Source organism: Pygocentrus nattereri, chromosome 5 (genome assembly GCF_015220715.1).
Source record: "Pygocentrus nattereri isolate fPygNat1 chromosome 5, fPygNat1.pri, whole genome shotgun sequence".
NCBI classification, from domain to species: domain Eukaryota; kingdom Metazoa; phylum Chordata; class Actinopteri; order Characiformes; family Serrasalmidae; genus Pygocentrus; species Pygocentrus nattereri.
In genome coordinates this window covers 17,332,601-17,356,664 of record NC_051215.1, presented here as the reverse complement: position 1 = coordinate 17,356,664, position 24,064 = coordinate 17,332,601, and the positions used below count along the sequence as shown (strand labels likewise).

Sequence of the window (24,064 nt, the reverse complement as noted above, 5' to 3'; positions counted from 1 at the left end):
CAACACACCAAGACGCTGACACATGATGTGATAATGACCATTCTATAAGTGGACTTGAACTTCTCTCTCTCCATTCACTCTCTCGTTCTCTGCATCTTTCTGTCCTTTTGTTCCCCTCTCATCTCTCTCTCTTGCTCTCTCTCTCTCACACACACACACACACACACACCTGATGTAAGTCAGAGAGGCAAGAGAGAGCCATCAGAGAGAGAGAGAGAGAGAGAGAGAGAGAGACAGAGAGGAATAAAGAGAAAGAGGAAAAGGGGGGCAGGGAGAGAGAGATGAGAGAGAAAGAAGGGGGGGGGAGAGCGAGAGAGAGAGAGAGAGAGAGAGAGAGAGAGACAGAGAGAGAGAGAAACAAAAACAGACAGACATAGAAAGGGTGAACGCTCCATGGTGTCCCGACCGGCTGCGTGTGTGTGTGTGTGTGAGAGAGTGTGTGCTCCGTCTGGCTGCAAGCTACAGATTAATTAACAGAGAGGCATGAGAGTGCCAAGCCAGTATGTGGAGGGGGCGAGGTGTGTGACACTCAGCCGCAGCCTGCTCACACACACACACACACATACACACACACTCAGCAAATCTCTGAATCTCACATCTACACCCCCCCACCGCCACGTTCACCAGGCCCTTTCACACTCAGTCCTTCTGCTCTCTGAACACAGCCAATCACCTCAACACACACACACACACACACACACACACACACATACACACACACACAAATGAACCCACATATGTGCAATGGGTTTATGGGGTTCAAGCTCAAATTTATTAAAGAGCTTTTGAGGAAAAACAACTGACCTAAAGTCAGTTCTCCTTAGGCCTTTCTTCCCATATATTAATGCTTAACTCCATTAACACTAGACTTATAATTCAGTTATTAATGCTGAGAAGCTGAGAAATATAACTTGTTTTGCTATACCATTTTAAATTACTACTCATTTACGGAATCAAATACACATTTACCTTAGATTTACCTTCTGTATCTTCTGACTTTTTCCTTTTTTATTTGTTCAAATCAGAATAAAGTAACTCCTCTTCCACTCAGTCTTAAGGCTTATTATACATTTATTATTTAGCAACTACTGTAAATTGACTTAGCCATGGCCCACGCATACATTCAGAAAAAATTCTTGTACAGGTACATTTTTGTTAATCACGGTACAAGCCATGTAAATATTCCCTCAAGGGTACAACAAAAACATTTAAATGGTACACTAAAGAATTTCCCACAAAAATGGGCATCACTGTACAATTTCAAACTTTTATAGAATAATGTGTTAAAATAGAAATAAAAGCAGAGAATAAAAACAGCGCAGATTGAGTCAATGCAAAAAAGCAAACAAAAAAACAGAACTGCAACAGAATATGAAACTGCCACGATTGTCCCCTGCCAGTCCTGTCCATGTGCTTCTGTTTTGGTTTAGTCCAGCCCCCTTGTTTAGTGACTCAGCCCCTGATTGTTCCCAAGTGTGTTTTCGCCTGTCCCTCCTTTACCCACATGTATTTAAGCCCTGTGTTTTCCCCTGTGTGTTTGCAGGTCTTTGTTTGGGATGTTTGTTTGATGTGCTGTTTGAATTGCTGTTTGATTTGCTTGAATGTTATGTTAGAAGTGTTTGGATTTATGTTTAGTGGTTGTATTTCGTCATGTCTGTCCCCCATTCGATCCGTGTTGGATATATGAACCTGGACTGTCATGACCACGACCCTGGATTTGCCCTCAATGAAAGTTTCTTATCTCAGCATATGCGTCCGCCTCCTTGCACCCCGGCATTACAGAAACAGTTTTGTTCCCCAAGTAAAGGTACTACAGAAGTGCACAAACATTTTGTTTTATAGCTACTGTTGCAAAGAATCCTCCTAAAAGTTTCATTTAATTTGAAATATGTACATTATCAAGTGTTATTAGTTTACACTGTTAGGATAGAGCAGGTATATTATTCTTCAGCTGTTACAACACTGTAGCTCACACCACAGGTACTGTAGGGTTATGGAAGTATCTCAAAGGCATTAGCTCTCTTTGTTTCAATATATCAAAGTTTTACAAAAAATTTAAACCATTATGGAAACTGCAGAGCAGTTTATGTAAAATAAATGGTAACTACCATAGATATGTATGAAAGTTTGAAGGAACAACTATGAATTTAAGGGTTAAAGTCTGAAGAGCTGAAAGTGAACCTAGATCAGGATCACTTAATCTGAGATGCCTGCTTAAATATCAGTCTCAGCAAGGAGAGCAGGAGGCAGCAGTGGAATGATAAATGATAAATACTCATAAGGTAACTGGGCCACAGGAAAGAGAGGATAGAGGGGAAAAAAGAATTAGATAAAGAGAGAAAGACAGGGGATTCCAGCACTACAGATCCCCTGAACTACACTCATTCAAGGACGCCCTCATCTCCGGCAAACCAGAACCTGTGTTTGACATGAGGATTAACAGCCTCAGACACAATCAGAAAACATGTTTGCAGAGCGGAGCTGAGTCAATGGCACACGGATTTACCACTGGATGATTGCGTCCTGTAAAGAGAGAGCATTAAAAAAGACTTTTTCATTTGAACACGAACTGTTACTTCTCTTGCAATGTTTGGCCCATAGGAGGATGGGTTCATCTTCTGAGTCTTGAAGCTCTCAGTGAGTTTGGGTCACCTCACTGTTACTTGTGCATCTTCTCAAATTAGCTTTTTTCGCTTTGAGTGTTGGTTCTTCTCGGTGTTTCTTCCTTTCAGAGAGTCTACTTCATGCTCTTAGAGACTTTGCCTTTTGAGATTCTTCCTCACACAGAGTTTTTACTTTGGAGTCTTGGTTCCTCCTAATGGTTCTTCCTCTGGTTAAGCAAGTTTTTCCTCTTTGGAGGTTTTCTATCTGAGTCTCGGCTTCTCTTTGTGTTTTAGAGACTTTTGGATCCTTTCAGTAATTTTTCTTCTTTAAGTCTTGATTCTTCTCAGCAGTTCCTCCTCATGCACGGTCTCCCTCAGCAATGTACATAGCTGCACACACATTTCTCGCAAGCTGCTTTGGAACTGTTACAAAAAATGACAAAGAAAATGTAGAACTGACTTGGACTGAACTAAATTTAGCTGAACATACATACATTATCCACAGTAAAAATTAAACAATGATGAGTCAAAATAGCGAAGCATGCACTGCAGCTTACTGACTCACACAATTAACAACCAACTGCGCTTCTTCTACTCTGAAGACAAACACATTTCCACTGCTACTTCTACTGGGTCCACAGCAACAAGCCAAAGTGAAATATATTTTTGTTTTGGCTTGGAATGGGGAGGGCTAACAGGGTTCAAAGAAAGCTCCAGATGAACAACAAAAGGAGCATCTAAACGATAATGCATTTGCACATCAATGGAAAGACAAATGGAGCGTCTGCACTTTCTCCTGTAATGTATACTGTGGAAAGTGAGGCAGTTCAGCTGTGACTGATACCTTCTACACACATGTAGCACAGATCATTTAGGAATAAAGGGGCTCTTCTTTCTATCTCTCTTTCACTATGTCTCTCCTCTTCTCCCTCTCTCTCCAAATCTTGTGTAACACCCGTTCTCATTAGAGGGATGGAAAACTTGGGGAACAGATCGATGTTTTCATTTTTCAAGTGCTTGTATCCATTAGATGAGCGAAATTCATCCATCAAGCAAATTCCTTTCTGGTTAGGGCCTGTCGCTTTAACAAGTACCCAGCTCAATATGCAAGATGTATTACTCTCCATTTCAATAACCTTCATTATGTCTTTCAAGTGTCTCTCTCTTTCCCTTCCTCCATTCCCTCTGTCTTACTCTCTCTCTCTCTTTTTGAACATGTTGTAACTTCAGAGGAGATAGACAATATGATTTGCAAGAAACTCCACTTGGTGTGTTCAGTCAACCTGGATCTTCTCAGCATAATTCTTTGATTTGATGATATTTACAGTATTTAGAGCAATATGGAAGACAGGACCATGCAGCAAGCCTCAAATTAATGGGCAGTGGGTGTGTAGGCGTGTTCTGCATACCAGAAGTAAGTGCTCATAAAGTTATGTTCAAACACACATAAATTATGGTTACAAGAAATTTCATCACAGTCATTAGTGAGACGTCTCCCTGATTTCAGCTCCTCGTGCCCCATGATCTTAATCCAAAGAAAGCCATTGAGACGAGACTGCTCTATCTCAATTTCAGCATCTGGCTCTCCTAAAACCACAGGGTCTAATAAATAATCCAATAAATCATGGTGCACCATGCACTTTTATAAAACATACTACACAAAAAAAACGCCACTTTAGGAAAAAAAAGTACACAAACAGATGAAACTCTGTTAGGGATAAACTGATAAAAGAAATGTTGGCTGATGCCGATAGCAGATATTTTTATGTATATACCTGTTAATGCCCATTCTGAAACATAAACCTGTGTTAATCTGGATTTGCATTAGAGTGAAATATTTCTGTTTACAGAATTATAAATGCAGTAAAATGAATAAAACACATTCATTTTAGTACAGTAACTAAGCATTGTCTAAACATTCTGCTCTTCCAGACAAATAAACATCATCAACTGATAAGTTTGAAAAATTTGTCAAATCTAAATTATGCCGATAATTTTTAAAATCAATTATCTGCCAATACCGATACGAATGCAATATCATTATGCACCATTACTTTTTTGATCCGGTATTTAGAAATAAGCAGGCCGCTGGTTAAAGCATTGCAATGATATGCAGTAACACAGCATTTCAGATCAAGTGGGGTTGCGTTCATTATAATAATAATGGATGAGGTCCTGCATTCTCCAGGCCTTCACCGACAGCAGGAAAAGTCTCAGAATCGGCTCATTAATGAACACATCCTGCCCGGGCAAAGACTTAAAAGGTTACGCTGGGCCGGCTGAGCTCCTTCTGCAGGAATGTTGAACTCTCTCCAAAAAGGAGAGGCATGGTGGCGGGGCCTGGAGCGGAGCATCAACTACAAAAAAAGCCTCACCTACACATACTGAACACACAGAAAGCGGAGGATGTTCAGCTCTCTGGTAACTAGATCTATCCCCAACTTTTCTTTTTTGTCAAAACAGCTTATTCCAAACTAAATCCCATCCTACACAACCCAGGCAATAAAATGTAGATAATTTGATTAATAAATACAAAATTATATTGTGGTCTACATGACTTGAAACTCATTCATTTCACCACATATGTTGATGTGAATGTTCAAATAATGTACTTTTGGCTAGCTATAATGTTGCATGACAAAGCTAAAACCTAATATACCATACATAAAAACACTAAACTATGAAGTTTAATTATTTTTTCAGTTTTTAAACTTGGCTACATGGTGCAAACTACCACACTGAAAATAGTTTTAACTACAATTCACTTGCAAAAAATAAACAAGTAACACTAAATACATCCGTAACAATGTAAATAAATGCACTTAGTTCCCTGACATCTGTCTCAGTCAATCAAAAATGCTCCCACTGATTCCTCTATTGGGAACCCAACTTTTTCCACCACAAAACAGGAGGTTCATGTTTATAGCCTTCCAGACACGCACACATACACAGCCGTCCTCATTTTATTTACAGTCCTGTTCATAAAATATGAATCACCAACAAGACCCGTGCTGATGCCTGTGAACAAAACGGGCACAATGAGGTATAAAATATCCCAGCATCTGTCACAGGCTTGAACTATGACTCCCACTTCGTCAAATATGTATTTTCACCTCAATAATGCATGCCGGAGGAACCTGCAAAAGCGCTCTGACTGTTGCCAAGCAAGAAAAACGTAGGAAGATCCGCCGCAACTCGCAACCAATAGCTCACATTAGTATTTCTGCAGGACCCATGAAAAAACATTGAAGGACGTGTGAAGAAACGATGCTCTCAAACAGGTATGCGTATGAGGTATAATAAGAGTTAGGGGAAAAAATAAATAAGATAAAGAAACACATAAGTAAATGCAATTAACTACCTGATAAATAAACAAGAACATAAATAAATGAATGCAGTTCATCAATTGACAAAACCTTCTTTGTCCAAAAAAAATGCTTCAACAAACAAACCAAGAAGTTTCCATGACAGATTCTTAGTTGACCAAGAATTAAAAAAAAAAAGTATATTAAATAAATAAATACAATTTTGTTGAATGACAAAATCAAAGTTAAAAAGCAAACATGCTAATTGAAACAATAAATAAATAAGTATATAAATAAATAAATCAATAAACTAACAAAACAAGCAAGCAAGTACAATAAACGGTAGATTACCTCCCCTCTGGATATCCAACAACAGCAAGGTGTGAGTGTTAACAGGCCATGGTGGGATTCCACTCTTTCACAGGGCACAAGAACTGGCCGTGGCGTGTCCTCACACACTCACACCAGCGGCATGGTGGGGCGTCCATGTTTTTAACAGGTAAAGTGTGTCACGTGGTGTGTGAGAGCAGTGCGGGTGACCTAGCCTCCCCTATGAGTGTGTTTGACAGCCGGAGCGAAGGCAGCCAATCCTCAGCCAGGACTCAGTGCAGGATGCTGAGCCAAACACATGCAGCATGCTAACACACATTCACACACACACACACATAGACACACACAGAGCTTTCACATAATCACTCAATCTGCAGAGAATCTGTGGGTCACCATGCAGAACTCTACAGGGACATGGGATTTTACAAAGAGGGGAAAAAACCTAGAAAATACATAAAATGTTAGTAAAATAAAGCTTCAAAACAAAGCATTTTAATAAAAATGAAGCAGTCAAACATGGACTATCCTGGTAAAAAAAACATGTTAACATGGAGTGTTTTAGTTAATGTTTAGTGAATAATGAACAAAAGTGTTCAGAGATTAAAGAATGAATGAATCAAAACGTGCAAAACCGAAAGACTTGAACATAAAAAGTCAGCCATTATGATGGGAAATTCCTCTTCATTTAAATGGAAATTTACTGATGCGTGATAGTTAAGTTCTGGGTCACGGGTGTATTTATACGCTACTCATATACAGGGCAATGGAGAGCAAAAATGACATCATAAGTGTGCAACTGCATACATCATTTCCTCTCAGCAGCAGGAAGTAAGCAAGGAGGCCAAGCAGAGGGAGGCAAAATAAGCAACACACAGCTGCTAAAACACACAAAGTGCATACTACATAATACCTTAGGTGTATTGGTGTGTGTCTACGCCGTTCCCATGGTCTGTGTGTGTGTGTGTGTGTGTGTGCTGTTGCTCTAGCATGTACTGGTTTAAGTGTGTGTGTAAATGCTGCTGTTCACAATCAAATCCAACTTTAAACCTAATCTCAACCAAAAGGTCAGCTTTGGGTTCTTTTATTTTTCCCTAATAAAAGCAGCAGTTTTTGGGGTAAAAAGGGTATTTTCCGTCATAGAGGAACTATTGTCCCCACAATAATTAAACAATAATCTTGGGAGTTCTGGTCCTCACAAAGAGATAAATACACACCCAGACAAACAGCCTTACTGTTCAATGAGTCAACTAGCACTGACTACTCATTCGCATTCTTTATAGGCTAACCGACATTTATTTGGCAGAGTGTAAGTGCTATTGGCAGAGTGAGCTGTGTGCTTTATAGAACGGCCTCCAGCACATTCTATATCACCACATAAAAATATACTCACCCTTAACGCAAATATTGTTATCAATTAGAAACGCTATCCACGAACATCTCGCCTTGCCAATGTCTTCACCGTACACAAAGAAAGAGGCATCTGTTTATTTCAGGATGCCATAAAAGCAAGAAGTGGAAGAAGAAATAGAAAAGAAAAGAAAAGAAAAAAAAAAAACAGCGGAGGTTGGAGGTAGAGAGCAGTTGGAAGCCGCCAGTGATTTTCCCCCTGTTTCACACTCGACAGAATTCACACCAGCTTTGTCTTCCTCTCTGGTCACAGCACATATTTCACAAAAAAGACATAAGCTCGCTCCTAACGCCGCAGATCCATCCAACTTTTTCCGCCGCTAACTCCGGAGCATATTTCTTTCCGCAGATATCAGAGACGTGTTGCTGGCCTGCGAGCGAGACTTCCACCCTTCCAGTCATATTTGTTTATCGTAGACCATTGCAAAAGGCGCCTACATGAAATAAAGTATTTTCAGACGTTGACATAATGGCACCCTTTAGAGCTTGGAAAGGGAGGAGACCATGAATTTTTCATAGCGACTCAGAGGGAAAGGTAATTTGCCGCTCTTTGGCACAGAACAGAAAAGGGAAAAAAAGGAAAGCAAGAGGCTGCGGACTGATTACAGATGCCCCCCACCTCCCCACCCCAGCATGCATACACACCCCTTCCCCAAAAAAAAAAAAAAAAAAAAAAAACACAACGGCTAAGCCAACAACTAAAACCTTAAAATGTGTTAGAGTGTAGAGTGTGTGCACGTGTGTGTGTTTGTATGTGTGCAATCTACCATGCGTGTATAATCCCCCTTTGAAGTGTTTCTCCATCACAGTGTTCTGGCGAGTTGAGCATGAACTGGAATGACAAAATTGAAATAAAAGGCTTCTCTGCAATTAAGAAGAAGGAGGGTCAAAGGGGGGCAGATCAGGGGGGCAAGTTTTAAAGGCAGAATCTTCCTCTCTTGAAATATCAGCATAAGTGAGCCGTAAACGCACACAGGACGAGCGTTTGAGCACTTAAAGTGGCAACTGATCGACAATTACGCATCACTAAGTGAGAAAGCAGTGAGAAAGCTTCCGGTTCTACTGTTTTGTTAGAATGAGAATAAAGGCAAGCTGAACTGAATCAGTGGGCTCTGGCTCATTCAGCAGGTGTTCAGAGGAAGAGGAGGGTGGGACGCACTCGAGTGAGACACTTCATCTCCCTCTCCATGTGAGTGTACGCTCTGCAGTGTGTGTGTGTGTATCCTTTAAATAACAGTGTATCCGTACAATATAAACATGCATGTATCCTCAGAATAACAGCCCATGAAACCATAGGGGGTCAGTAAGTCTATGATGAAACCATAAATGCATACAACTAAGCACAAAAATGTGCTTCGTGTGGTAAGCTTTTTAACTGGCTTAGTATAATAGGTTAGACAAACAAAATCAGTGTTTTAGTTCCAGATCAGTCCTAAACATACAAACATTTCAAATTCACTTCTTATATTCCATTTTTCAGTGTGTACTTCAGGTCAATAGTGGTCCCCCTTGGCTGTCCATTTAGTCAGATAAAACTAACAAATAAAACATCAAAACACAGTTACAAAACTAAGAAATCCACATAGACCTGCATTACATGTAGAGTGCAATGTAGAGTATAATGAATAAAATACACACATTATTGCACAGCTGCTTAACATATAGATAAACATAATAACATAATATTAAACATACAATGTGTGTATGTGTATGTGTGTGTGTGTGTGTGTGTGTATGTATCTATAGTTGCAAGCTTGTGAGTTTAAAAGTTTCCCAGTGGACACTTCCATTCATTGCATGCCTTTGTTAAATTTGATCACCAGCACACTTGATTTAATATAATGAAGAACTGATTCATCAAAGAAGGTATTTGATGATAACTAAAAAATAATACTGGGCTACCAAGAGTAGAGATTTGGAAATGGTAAAATGAACACACTGATATAGGTCACACCACTACTTGCTGTATTAATACTGTTTGTATATACTCTAAGTATTGTTCTGATAAAAAAAAAAAATCTTAATATATAATGTAAAAAAAATAATCATGCTTCACTCATATTTTACCATTTTGTTATTGCCCACAGAATGTATTCGTTTGGCAGGTTTACACTGTACTGGTAGTTTGTGTATACATTTGCAATAAAAGTAACTTTCACAAACGCAAATGGTTCGAGGTGCTTTTGGAGAACGACCAATGTTTTGAGTCTTTCCAAAAAGCTTAATACTGACAAGTCAACTAATCACCTTCTAACACTTCTGAAAAAGGCTAATAAATAAGCATACAATACTAAAATAATAAAAAAAAGAGATAGAAATTAAAAGAAGTTTGATAGGTTTCATTTCACACAAATAGATTAAGGGTTAAAAAACTCCATTCAGCTTTGATCCATCTGTCTTACCACACACTTTGTAATGTATTACGAAGTGGCAATGGGCCTTGACATTCTTAGAACCAAGCTTAAACACAGACGAGCAGAGCACGCGCACACACACATGGACACAAAAGAACGGCAAGTGAGGAAAGGTGCCACTCTTTCTCCAGCTGCAAGCCTATCACTTGGCATGTGTATTCACGCCAGTGCGCTTTCAGGCGGCTGCTGTCTGGTGGCCAGAATACAAGCGTCTCCCTCTTTCAGCATGGCTGGGCTGCAATGAGCCTGTTCCGAACACTACACACCATACCAAAGTCTGTGTGTGTGTGTGCGTGTGTGTGTGTGTGTGTGCGTGTGTGTGTGTTAGCAGTTAAAGCTTTAACACTGCTCATACGCTGGATTTATTTAAAGTGAATAAACTCACATCATCATGTAGAAAAGTGCAATAAAACTCTTGGCAGTGTCATAAACAACATGCCTGTTTCCTCATTTCTTACTACCTCCTAATTTCGCTCCAGAAGATTAACAACAATCATGTTTTTACATTATCACTACCGTGTTGTGCAGAACATGAAAGTACACAAAAAACATTATCATAATCAGTTCTCTCACATCTTACCGACATTGATTAACACTTTTTTGACAGAGAGTAATTTGCCGTTGGTTACCAGGACTATATATATATATATATATATATATATATATATATATTGTGTGTGTGTGTGTGTGTGTGAGAAAGAGAGAGAGAGAGAGAGCGAGAGAGAGAGAGAGAGAGAGAAAGAGCAGGTATACTGAGCCAAGACCCATCAAGTGCTTTCCAAACATCTGCACACTTCAGATTCGGGCTGTCAATCAATCTGGGGGAAAAAAGCAACTTCCATTAGCCTGACTGCCCCCTGCCCAAGAGCATCTGCCCTCTGCTTTTAGAGCAAGGCTGGGCCACTGTATGAGACTGTATTAACATCATTACTGTAATATATGATGCCTCCATGCTGCTTCGTATGATGCGAAATTTGGAATTACCCCGTTCACACTCCTTACCCCACACACTGAGGCCTGTCGAGCAGCCCTTTAAAAAAATCGCTGCTCCTGTCATGATATAAATGACACTTCAGAGTTCCAGGGCTGTCCTATCAATCATTCCAGATTTAATGCGAAATAATAAAATCAGATTTTTTTCCCTTTCTGGCCTATACATGGATTGGGACATAGCGCAATGCAACATCACAAATTGATTACGACCACACATAAGATTTATTTGACCTACAGACACACACACACACACACACATATATATACACACAAACACCTCCCCCACTGCATACTACTACATCCCCTCTAATCCATTTGTCTCTCAGTGCAAATACATTCATCTAAATTATATGTTGTTCTGCAAAGATTATGCCTTTGCTAAGAAATAACACTATGCTATTGTAGGCTTGTACATTTGGATTTTGGTGCATGATTCATAATTATTATTATTTTCCTGGAACTGCTAAATTGTCCTGCCCAAAAAAATAAGTCATCCAAAAAAAAGGTCATGCTTTTTTTTCAAGGAACATATAAATGTTCTCTCATTTTAAACCAAGTAAGGAATTTAAAAAGAACTATTCGAAAGAAAATTAAAAATATTAAAAAAACTTAAATATAAGCAAATCTTATATTTCTTTTCCGCTATGCGATCTTTCCACAGGCCTGTGCTCTTAAGTTGAAACAAAAGCTTGCTTTGGATGTTCCAGAAATCTATCATCAGCTCCAGCTTCCAGTGCAATTACAGTACATGCTGATTCCATTGCTGCCATACATTCTGCTCTCTGTGTGTGCTTTACAATAATCGCACTTTGTTCATACAACCTAAAGTTATGCGGCTGTACTTCTACCTCCAGAACATATTTGGTATGTTCCGTGTGACACACACTTAACACACTCATGAGAGAGGGGTCTGTGTGGTTTTAGGGGCGAAGCTAGGATCAATGCTGTTTCAGAAAGAAATGCAACTGACTAATTGCAAAGATTGTTACATTAAATAATAACAATAAAAACATGCCAAAACACAGAAGGGAATGTAAAATGTATCCTTTTTTATTATGAATTATGAGCAAAACTGCAAGTCTGCAAGTGCCCAGATTACATTCGTTTAGAATAAACTGTGGCAGGTTAGTTGCAGCCTCATTCTAAGCTACAGTCGCATACAGCTTTAACAGAGAGAATGCCAGTCTGGTAATCAAAACAGCAGCCTTCAAATCTTCATCAGTACATTTTTAATAACACTTTAATATAACTTTATTTAGTTTCTATCAGTTCTGAAAAAAAATAAAGTCTTTATAAATTTTAGAAGCTCCTTTGAAGCTCTTATGAACTTGAATCAGGTAAACAATGATTTGCTCATTTCGGTTTCAAATAAGTAGCAAAATGATTAAGAAGCTGCTGAAAAAATCTGTGAGGGAAAGCTCGCACTCTATCAACAGCAACACAGCTTACTTACACTCCTGTCAGCTTTTCCGAGCAGAGAAAGAGACAGCTTTACGCCCGGGTTATTTTACAGGTAAACTTGTTTATAAAGTTACGGACAGACAGCTGTCATATTAACTTGTAGAAGTGATTGGAATAACTGTTATTATAAACTTATTACTGTTTATTGCAGGCTACCCCTCTCTCTCTCTCTCTCTCTCTCTCTCTCTCTCTTAGCACACACACTCTAGCAGTACAGACTACATCGTCCTAATCAGGACTTTTGCAGAGTTGCTGCTAGTCTAGTGCATTACAGCTACAGCTAGAGCACGAGTTCATCTGTAGTAGAAACACAACAAAGGAGCCAGACTCATAACTTCCACCGTTCAGTTCAGCTAACAGCAACCGCAATACACACCTCACTCATACTGAAACCAGCCGAGTGGAGCCGTGGATAAAAGCACACGCACGCGCGCACGTGCACGCACACGCACACACACACAGACACACACACACACACACACACAGACACACACACACACACGCACACACACCGGGCTCCTACCTGCTGCTGTTGCTTACTGCTCCATCGTCCTCAGTGTTAAAAAGCAGGGTGTAAAACGTTGAGAAACTTCAGCACGCACGCGGAGTCTCCAACCAAACAAAACAAAAACAGAGACCGCAGCGATCAGCGCGCGCGATTCTGCCTGCGCTCCAGCGCTCCTGCAGCAGGATGAGGAGGAGGAGGAGGAGGAGAGAGAGGGAGAGGGAGAGCGAGAGAGAGAGAGGGGGGGGATGCTGAAAGAGAAGAGCACACATACACTCTCACACACACGACGCACGTGCAAAAGGATCGTACCAAAAGCGCGAGACGGACAACCGAAAACGCGCGCAGGGGCGCTCTAAGCGCGCGCGTGCTCGCTTTCTCCCTCAACCGCCCGAGCGCACGCACGCACATACACACATATGCACCCACAAGTACACACAGCGGCCGGGGACGCACACACGCAGACTCGAGCGCGCGGACAGACGCACAGCTGTCTGCTAGCCTGCTAGCAACGAGGAGAGTTCCAGCGCGAGATTCGCTGATCGGATCTGAAGCCTAAAGGCAGAAAGACAGACTTTCATATTAAAAGCCTTTTTCAATAACGCGTGTCCTAGTTCACGTGTTTTCGTGTCGGGCAGGCTGTGGAGTTAGGTAGCTGGATTTGTGCGCGGTGCTCAGAAGCTCCGCTTTCACACACCGGCTGCATCCCCTTCACTACAATAGAGGTTAAACATTAGTGAAGTACACACGCGCTCAGGTGACTCCGGCGTTGAAGTGTTCAGGGGTAATTGCGCCTGTGAGGGTTTCTGGCTTTTACCCTTGCTCTTCCCTCATGAAGCTACTTCAAACGAGGCAGATAAAACCATATACGCACTTTTGAATGATGAATGAATACATTTATTTATTTATTTGGCGTAGACTACACTAATCTTTCAACATATCTGCAGATTTTTCCACCTCTGGAAATAAATGCTTTTAAATTTAAGACGTTGCTATTTTTATTTTACTGCATTGCTTTTATTTTTAGTGCTTTTTTAACTTAATGATTTTTGTTCTAATACATTTTATTTTAAGCTTGGTGTATTATTAAAAAAATTCTAACAAAACAGTACACTTACAAAAGCTGTGCACATGCCTAAGAGTATGTTTATAAGTGTAATTAAAGGGTAAGTATGCTACATTTTTGTTGTATATTTGTTTTTTTGTGGTCCAACTCTTTGTGGGCTTTTTATGTGCCAAGAAGTGTCATAATAAATTATTTGTTACTGCACATTATATGTACATGATATATATATATATATATATACATACATATATATATATATATATATATATATATATATATATATATATATATATATATACACATACTGATATATGTACATGATCTCTGTTCTGTCCTGTATTGTGCGTCAGTCAAAAAGTTGCCTGGCCCGCAACACTGTTTCTAACTTCAACATGAGTGGGAGGCCGAACTCCTATACACGAAACACACATATATATATATATATATATATATATATATATATATATATATATATATATATATATATATAAATGCATTGTTTTTCATGACATCACAAAAACAGTGAATTCAAAATGAGCCATGGACCCACTCATAACCTTAAATGAACAATAACATCAGACTATGTAAACTGCTTGTTTACTCTGCACAATGTGCCCCAGTGTAATTCACCATAACGCCCTTGCTCCATGCTATGCCTTCAATATAATAGTGTACAGCAGTTTATTTACCAATTGAAGAAAAACAAAGGTTCCTTAAGTATTCTTGGCATGCATGTGTCATTCTAGGAAAAAAACCTTTAATTCGTATAAAGCTCTTATGAGGAGGTTCTTTAAAATATCTCTCTAAAGAACCACCCATTGAACAGTTCTTAAGGGAGCCAAAAGTGGTTCTTCTATGGCATTGCTCCAATAAATCTTTTTTGGTAGAAACTGAATGTGCACTTCGCCTCCACCTTTAAATTGCTTTCGTTCAGGATGTCCAACCACACTGTCCTTTCGGCTCGTCATTAGTTTGGTACTGTTCATATTTTTGCAAGTAGGGCATCTACAAGATTATCCAGCTCTAATAAGTCTACAGCATGAAGTGACTTAATGACTTTTCCAATGACCAGAAACATCAGCGAGCACTATGTGTGGTAGGTGGGTAAACAGCAGAAAGGAAATAAACATCAAAATAGAACCCAACGATGAATAAAAACGTGCTAATCAAACATTTTTCCACCAAAAGAAACATATACATTCTTGCAACAACTGCCCATTATGCGCGCATTTTGTAGGGTTAAAAGTGAGAACATCTCACAAAGCTGACAGCATCAAAGGATGGGCATGGCATCCCTGGGCAGAAAAAGTATCCTTTCCAATTTGAAGGTCAGCACACATCTGAGCAGAGTAGGAAAAAAGAAAAATAAATAAATAAATAAACAAAAAACGTCCCCAGCTGAAGCACCCTACAGGGGGAGCTAAGCCTAAGTGGTTAGTGCTGTAACTCAAAGTTGGTATTGAAGCAAACCTCAAAGTCTTTGTGTTTGTTTTTCTCCCTCCTTTTGGCTGTGATAGTTCCTAGTATTTTGGCAGCGTGTGTAACGAGACAGGACTCCACCTTGCTACAATAAAATTTTAACAAGGCTCGGTGTCATGGCCCCTGAAGCCATCAAGTGAATGTCCCAGCTCCAAAAGCCAGACATGTTCTCCTTGTTTCTACTCAAGTAGCCAGGAGTGCAGTGAATTAGTTTTGGCCTGACTTGAGAGATTTCACCCAACCACTGTTTCCATGGCAGATTTCTATGGTGGTGCAAAAAAAAAAAAAAAAAAAAACCCACTTAATTTTCACATTTTACATAGGCAAGATTTGAAGACCTTATCTGCTGTGGTCACATTTCAACTAAAAAAAAAAAAGTATCTATAACCCTGTAATACAGAAACATGACCAGGCAGCGAGAGTGAAATAAACCTCCGCCTATTAAATGATTCCCTGCTAAGTGCAAGGCCTAAATGTCAACACTAGAGACTCCGTTACGGTGAACTAAGTTAAATAAATCCACTCGGCTTTTGTCCTTTCTTTTGAGTCTGGATTCACTGCAGTCTTACTCTGTTAATGGTCTGAAATAAGAATTGCGCTGACACCAAACAGGATGAAAATAGACAATATAACGATATGCTATGTGTGTTGAATTCAGGGCAAGTGGCAGCTCTGCTTCTGCTGGAAAAATGTTAAGGAATCACTTGCCTTCACACAGCGGTACATATAATACAAGCAGAAACAAAGTACCCTTCTGCAAATAACAAAATTACCAAGCTGACCCAAGCTGACTTTATGCCTGAGTGTTTCTTTTAGAAGTTAAATAATATTGCCCCTACAAAATGTCCCTGAACCTGCTACCCCTTTTATGAATATTTCTAATGCATTTTTAAATTAATTTCTTTCTTTCTCATTTCAAACGTAGTTATAACCTTTCTCATTCTTTTGTCAAACATATATATTTATATGTATTAAAATTATATACATACTAAAGGTTCACAGGTTTTTACATTTCTTGGGTGTAATGATGACTACTATACATTGTAATTGCAGAAACATACCTAAGTGAAATTATGGACACAGTCAAAATTTTACCTGGTACCCGATAACTTTAATGCTGGGCACGAGCACGCGCTGCATAAACCTGCAAGGCTGGCTTGTCTTAACTTTTTTTTCACACGAATTCTTTACAAAATACAAATCCTTCCTCACTAGGATAAACTTGGCATGCATACATAGTTCAAGATAGGAGTGGGCAATATGATGATGATATCACAAAGTGCAAAGTGCAAAGTGAGCATAATTAGGTATGTATAAGTGGATTTAGAGCAGGCATATCAATAAATAAAAAAAAAATACATACTGACAAACTTACACACATACATAAACAGACACATACATATCTCAAATATTCAATATAAGCTCCAACCAAACTCACACATGTCGCCTTTGAGATAAAACTAAGATTATCTTCATCAAAAACGTGTCTCCATCAGATACATAATTGCTCTTCTGCTGGAGTCTCACACACAGGCACACACACAAATGCACAAACACACACCAGTTCTAAAAATACACTCTAACAAATAAAGGTGGCAAAAAGGCGTTCTTTGGAATGCTGTTATAGAAGAACCACTTTTGGTCCCTAAAGAGACTTTCAATATCTCTGAAGCATGTTTGTAAATGGGATGTAAATGAGAACCATTTTGGAACCTTTATTTTTAAGAGTGTAGGCATTATGAAGCAGATAAAGCAGACTTTTAAAACTTTTTTCCTAGAAGCTAGATGAGAAAAAATATGGACAGCCTTGCACATCCATACATGTGGATGTGGGGCTCTGGACTGAAGGGATGTGTGTGTTTGTTTGTGTGTGTGTGTAGCCCTTGGGTGGTCCACAGACGTTGGCAGTGACAGATTCTGACAAAGCTGCATGCCTCACTACATCCACTCCTAGCCCGTCCCCCAGTGTCCAAACATGCAAAACTTTCTCTCTTGCCGAGAGCGACACACACACACACACACACACACACACACACACACACACACACACACACACACACACACACACACACACACACACACACAAGCGCACACAGTATTCAGGACAAACGGCATTCAGCCCTGCTACATGAATCGACTCTTACAGTGTAAAACTGGTGTTATTATTAACCAATGGAACCAATACACACAATATAAGCCAGATTCTATGTACAAAAGCATAGAGATACCTTTTTTAAAACTTTCTCTTATTCCATATAAATCAATGCTCGTATCTACAATGTTCAATTCCCTTTGGTCTGTATATTCTCTAAGCTTACCTGAGCACAAATCTGAAGGAATTTTTAAAACTAATAAATCTATATGGCTAAAAAGTTAGATTTTTCTCACTTTTATCATTTTAATTTGTAATTTTCCCATGAGACTACTTTTTGATCAAAACAATAAAAAAAATCTGAATTTGATTATAAATAAAATAAAAATAGATGCAATGAATACACATAAATGTATTCTGTTAGACATTTACCTTAGGTATAAATGTTTTAGATAGAAAATGATAAATATATTTGGTGCTATACTAAATAAACTAAATTGTAAACAAAGTATAACCCCACATCCAAAAAGTTGGGACGCTGTGCAAAATGTAAATAAAAACAAAATGCAATGGTGTGCAAATCATTTAAACCCTATATTTAATTGAAAAATAGTAAGAAGACAACATATGAAATGTCGAAACTGAGAAAATGTATTGTTTTTTGAAAAATATATGTGCATCTTGACTTTGATGCCAACAACATGTTCAAAAAAGTTGGGACTGGTAAAGTTGTGAATGCTAAAAAAAACACCTGGTGGTTATTTGAAATCTATGTTTGCAAGGGAAAAGGTCAAAATCAGTATTTTCTGGCCATGATCATGATTCTATAGTGGAACTCTCTGCATGGTCTGGACTTCTGAAAAACAATGTTTGTCACTGCATCCACAAATGCAAGTTAAAACTCTAAAACACAAAGAAGAAATCATATATAAACGGGATCCAAAAATGCTGCTGCCTTCTCTGGACTCGAGCTCATTCAAATTGGACTTAGGTGAAGTGGTAAAGTGTTCTGAGGTCCAATGAATCAACATTTGATTTATTATTTTTTTAAAATCATGAATACTGTCCTCTGGGTTAAATAACCCTGAGCTTGTTATCAGAGCACAGTTCAAAAGCCAAACAAAAACAGGAAAACATTTCACTTTCAAAACTACAGCAATTGGTCCCCTTGGTTTCCAAACCCTTACAGAGTGTTGTCTGACGAAGAGGTAATGCACCACAGTGGTAAATATGCTCCTGTCCCAACTTTTTGGAACATGGTGCTGGCTTCAAATTAGAAATGTGCATTAAAAAAAATCTCAGTATTTTCAAATCAATAGAGGGTTTAAATTATTTGCTCATGATTGCACTTTGTTTTCATTTACATATTGCACAGTGTCCCAACTTTTTTGGAAACAGAGTTGTAAGAAAAAGCACCTGCAAAGATTTATGTTCAACACTCAGCTTCATGTTCATTCTTGTTATGAAGAGCAACATTTGGAAAAATAATGATTTGACAGTTTTCTTTTCTAAACTACTGTTAAAAGCACATCCTGGATGTGTTTTGGCACAAATGCAATTTAGAATGTACCTCAAAGATCTGAGTGCTGATGAGTGCTGACATAACAACAAGGACATAAAATGCACAGTGTTTGGCTTTATTCCCAAGGTAGCATTCTCACTAAAACTGGCACAGAGAGTCCTATCTACAGGTGTATTACTGTTTCAAGTGAATCTCCCTTTATAAGCCAATAAAGCAAACATTTGTATGGCTTACTTGGATTAAAACATTTTGAAAAGCTAAGTGTTCATGATCTTCTGTGAGATGGTGTATATATCATTACCACTGAAAGAAAAAATTATATCTCTAAAGTTATTACTTTGAGGTCCAGTCATAACACTTGTTTGTTTTTATGTAACAAAATGGTCATATTTAATTTTTACATGACCTTTTTATAACCTCTAATGTGCTTTATTAAAAAAGCAGTCCTGGCCCGAAGCACTCCTTACAACTTCAGCATGAGTTGGCAAGTCTAAACTATTGTCAGCTTAAAAGGCAGATTAATGAGTTGGTTTCATGACATCACTAAAACAGTGAATTCTAAACTGGCTGCTTTGGCATCTTAGTTTCCATCTGCAGATTTGGAATGGACATTGTACACTTTAATAATGTCTACATTAATTCAAAACCTATATAATGGTGTTACGGTGTTTTTTTTAATATGACAGTAACAGCTACATCATTCTTATTCAAGAAATCTACACAACCCTGTCTATCAGCATCTCTTCATTCTCATGTCTCCTTGCATTGTACTCTCGACCCTGTCAGTGTCCAGGACATCTGCCCAATCTCTCCTTGTTACTATGACAGTGCTGTACCGGTCTTAGTGTGTGTATGTGTGTGTATGACATTGTGGCATATGTAAGGTGTGACGGTGCATTGACGTGAGTGTGTGCTGTGAAGCAGTAAAAGCTCCTCCCTTACTGGAGCATCTCTCACACTACTGAACACTTAGGACAAGCCAATGTCATCTCTCTCTCTCTCTCTCTCTCTCTCTCTCTCTCTCTGACTGCAGGATGCCTCTGATCTTCAGCCAGTGTGTATTTAGAGCAGGGAGCAGGAGACCTCTGTATGTGGCACATGAGCTAGGGTGCACTTTGAAAGTGGGGAACAGGGCACAGACACACCTGACAAAAAACTACATTGTAACTGTGATAAGAATCTCAGAAACGTTAACTTTATATTAAGAAAATCGTATTCACTGCTTTAATATTGATAAAAAAAAAATGGGCAAATCATTTTTTTTTAAATGTGGTCTTCTCCATGAATACTGTCATATTTGTCAGTGCTCATTTCACAGTTATTTGATATATAAAGAACATGATTTAAGAAATCTGACAACTCAGACTTTTATGTTGCTCCTGTCACAAGCTACCAAGTAAAAACATGGATAATAAAATACTTCACACTCTAATGACCTTATATATTTCCACTGACCAACAATACGTGATTCCATTGCGTTATGAACTGCATTGTGAGCATGTATGTGAGCTGCTTACAAACATCCTAGTGCATTCAACAGTAAGCACTTTTTAGATTTCCATGTTTTTTTCTGCTGGAAGTATTTGTTGCTGGGTGAGGGGCTGCTTCAGAAAAAAAAAACAACAGAAAGATTGTATAGTATACCTAAGTGTTCAAGCTCCAAGCGAAAACAAATTAACCTGAGTTTCGAGTGGCCTTTCAGCTGAAGAGGAAGCATGGGTTTGTACAACTCGTAGGGCAGAAGGAATAAAATTTGTAATATGGAGGGAAAGTATCTGTGCCAGCATTTCACTGCTTTCAGTGGAACCATTTTTGTTTTTCCCCTCAAATATTGCCAGCATTGAAGAGAGCTAGTGTTCTGAATGGAGTAGATGGTTGTGAAATAAGTCTACAGAGGCAAAATGGACCATGGTGACACAAAAAGCCCCTGTGTTGGTATGTGTATATTTATGTTTTTGTCAACTATTTTCTTGTTAGTATGCTATTTTACATATCTCAAGCTAACATTGCTCATCTAGGTTTTGATTATCGGTATTTTAAAATGTTCAATGTGTCCATGTTCATTGCTCTCTCAACGGTAGCTAACGTTATTGTAGTCCAAAAGCTGTGAGGGAACTTTTCTACAAATATATTATTCTTCATTCAGCTTGGACTAACACAATGTTGTGTATTTAGTCTTCTGGATACATCCTTAAATTTCAGTCTTGGCAACTCTGACAAACATGAACTCACATGGCATTACATGGTAAGTTGAAGTGATATGAACACCAGTATAGTGAAATTAGTTTTACCCTGTGCTCACACACTTCTATTTCTTGTGAAACAGAAGTTTAAAGGCAGGATAGAGCCTCTTTTACACAGAGGTAGAAAACACATTAGCACATAAAAAAAATTCCATATACTGATTCATTCTACGATGATCAACATGCATGCACACTCACAGCTAATGAGTTAAAGGGGAAAAGGGCAGCTTATGTCTCTCTTTTTTTTTGTAATAACAGTGACGATATAAACTATACTCAGGATAGAAGTAGTGAGTAAAGTGTGTGAAACTCTAGCAAACAGTTGATGACTCTCAGTAAAAATTTTCAATAATAAGTAAATACATAATAAGTACCTAGGATATATATGATGAGCAAACAAATAAAAAAAGCAAGTATGTATTAAACTGATTCCATATAATAAATAAATATTTAGAAAAGAAAACACACTGACACACATAAATCAATAATCATTGTATTAATGTTTTTTTTCTGAGCAAATAAGGGTGTACTGCCCAGATAAATACCTTTTTTAAACACTTTATAAGCTTTCTCAGATGCCGAAAGCTTTTGCACAGGTCTTTATGTGACATGTATGTGTATGTTATGTAGATGTAGGAAATATACAGAATGTAATAAATAATTTGGTGGGGTATTCATGATGTCTGTATGGATCTGAAGCCATGAAAGTGTTTTATTGCTGCAGAAGCTCATACGAAGATTGGAAGAATACTTTTATTTTCTGATGTAAAGAAAATAAAAACGCCAGATATACTGAAAAATCGTGAAGTCCAATAAGCAGGGGAATAGTGGCAGCTAAACAGATAAACAAATGAAAAGCATCATTGTACTGGGCTAGAAACCTTTCATGGATCCTCAGAGGCACGACAAAAATCGCAACAATACCATTGTTAAAACCAATAAATAAACATATAGTTTACTTCAACAGCTTGCGTTGAATTCAAAGTGCACAATAACAAAAAATAACAATGTAGGAATATACTTAAGATGATTCAAGACGCAACAAAGGAAAATAAATAAACCAGTAAATAAACAATTATATACAACATACAAACACAACATAAACCTGTGCTAACAACTCAAATCAATAGGGCATTAAGTATATTTTTAAACATATTCAATATCTGAATGTGGTACTCTGTAAAGCCTTTGACAATGCAAAGTGCACAAAACTCTGAGAATGAAGTAAACTCAGATTTCGTTCTCTGTTCAATGTTGGGCTGTTAATATCTCAACATATTTCAGCACTGAGACTTGAGCAGGTAGGCTCTTTGTCTGGGCTAATACATTACCACATAGGCCGTGAAACTATACACGATCTCAATCTCTGAAATGAATATTTTCTTTCAAACTTTCTGTGCTTACAGACAGATGCTACAATGCATCCAAAATAGGATGCGCTGGAAACTCAATTCGATCCAATGCACTTCATTCACTTCAGCAACTCGCGTAAAATGACTTCTCATAATAAGACTGAATTGCTTGTGGAACGCAAACTGATTCACATTCATCAGTCCCTCTGTGCCACCCTTTTGCCTGTGAGCTATTGGTGCACTGGACTGTGTATCATGCACAAAGCAAAAGGAATTCACTGACTTGATCCCACAGCCTCTGTTGAGAATATGGCAGGATATTTCTGGCCTATTTGGACAGGATGTATTTAAATTTTGCTTGTTTCAATTAGCTATGGCTGAGAAATAATTAATGTAAGATTACAATATGTTGTCACTAGAAAAACAGTGTTTTCTTAAGGTTTAACATATTTTATATCACACCACAGCCATCCTGCTAAATTCCATCATTAGCATACCTGAATTGATTTAATGAAGGCCTGATTAGATAAACTAAGTTTGGCATGATAACCGTAAATAATAGACTTCCTCAAAAATGGTTAACACCTACCCATCAAATGACAATGTATTTTATTTGATTATTTGTATGCACTCTAGCAGGGTTAACAGTTAGCGTGTTAAAACGTTAAAACTCATGCTGTATGTTGTGTGGACTGACTATATAAGAGTGCTTTAAATTTGTTTAGTTTTGAAGTACTTTAAGTTGGGTTGGAAAATGCAGCCACTGCTATGATGAAAACTAGAAACTGTGTTCTCTTTGATTTTTATGTCCAACATGCAATCAAGTGATATAGTAATAAATGATAAAGCTTATTTTGTCCACTCATGTAGTTCTAACAAAATGCATCTTAAGGGTAAAATCTGAGCAACTAAGACAAATGCTAATAATTGTAATTACACCAATCACTGTAATTAATTGCAATTAATTATATCATCAGTCGACTGTCCTAATTTATTTGAATATTAATGTGTTCTTGACCAAATAAACATTGTTTGGCATGATATAGTTTCTGTAAACATGACACATTATTGCCAGCTTCAAACTCACACAATGTTCAGTATTACACTCTAAGACAGAAACTGACACTTCATGCTTCTATGTAGCCCATATGCGGGCCATTACAGAGCCAAGGTATGTATCCTTTTTAAACACACACTTAAATGCAGCCTCAGTGACACTGTAGGACAGACAGAATGAGTTCAGCCAGGGTTTATACGTGCCCGATTGCTCCAGGCCATCACTTACATTCCTT

At 38.3% G+C, this 24,064-nt stretch overlaps 1 protein-coding gene across 12 annotated transcripts in view; it reads right to left on the bottom strand.

Annotated features, from left to right (window-relative positions):
• The window catches only part of tenm3 (teneurin transmembrane protein 3), a 628,014-nt gene that overhangs the window by 421,198 nt on the left and 182,752 nt on the right, over positions 1-24,064 (bottom strand). For 6 of the 12 annotated variants that reach the window (XM_037538773.1, XM_037538778.1, XM_037538777.1 and 3 more), the window contains exon 1: positions 13,037-13,349. The exons of 1 other annotated variant lie outside the window; for it this stretch is intronic. The gene's annotated coding sequence lies outside the window, so the exon portion shown is untranslated. Of the gene's footprint in view, positions 1-6,259; positions 6,279-13,036; positions 13,350-24,064 lie in introns of those variants that run through there. 5 more of the 12 variants (XM_017709061.2, XM_037538781.1, XM_037538782.1 and 2 more) reach the window with 2 other exon arrangements.